Source organism: Octopus bimaculoides, chromosome 3, assembly GCF_001194135.2.
Source record: "Octopus bimaculoides isolate UCB-OBI-ISO-001 chromosome 3, ASM119413v2, whole genome shotgun sequence".
Classification (NCBI taxonomy): Eukaryota; Metazoa; Mollusca; class Cephalopoda; order Octopoda; family Octopodidae; genus Octopus; species Octopus bimaculoides.
In genome coordinates this window covers 164,489,139-164,489,863 of record NC_068983.1, presented here as the reverse complement: position 1 = coordinate 164,489,863, position 725 = coordinate 164,489,139, and positions in this window count along the sequence as shown.

Genomic DNA, 725 nt, shown 5'->3' with positions numbered 1-725 from the left:
CAGCAATAATCAATAAAAATATTGAAAATGGTTACATAACAACGTGGATATTTCACCAGACGAAGGAATTTCACAATTCCTCTTCTACATGAAATAGATATTGAATAGAATACTGAAGAAATATCATGCTATAGATTTTACACAAACCTTCTCGACATGGGAATTCTCTCAATCTTATATTGGGAATATAATAATGCAACGGCTGATTGTGCCAAATTAGACAAATTTGATTCCTAAATTAGAAACTAATATTTTTATTGTTCTCAACAATCTCCAAGCTGACCCTGAAGAAGATTTATAACCGATTATTGAGTGGAAGCAGAGTCAGAAGACATGTTTTTCCGACACTTTAGAATAATGATATAAAATTATAGCTACTTTACTGAAGCCGCTCGCAGACAGTGGGATTCAAATTATTTATTAAAAACTCGAAGCTAATCATGCCAAAAGCACCGATTATAAATTCTTGCAATGTATAAGCAGATGTGATTACTGTTTTTTTTTTCTTTCCATGTCTGAAAGCAATAAATGATTCGCTTTGTATTACAATGAACAATTTTTTCAAAATGTTTAGAATTTTGCAGTTGTTGCGTAATTTTAATGTTAAGGATGTACGCATTGGTTAATGTGTGTGTCAGGGTATGTAATCACCTCCCATGGTGGGAAAACAAACGATTCACCTGATGTATATATATATATATATATATATATATATATATATATAT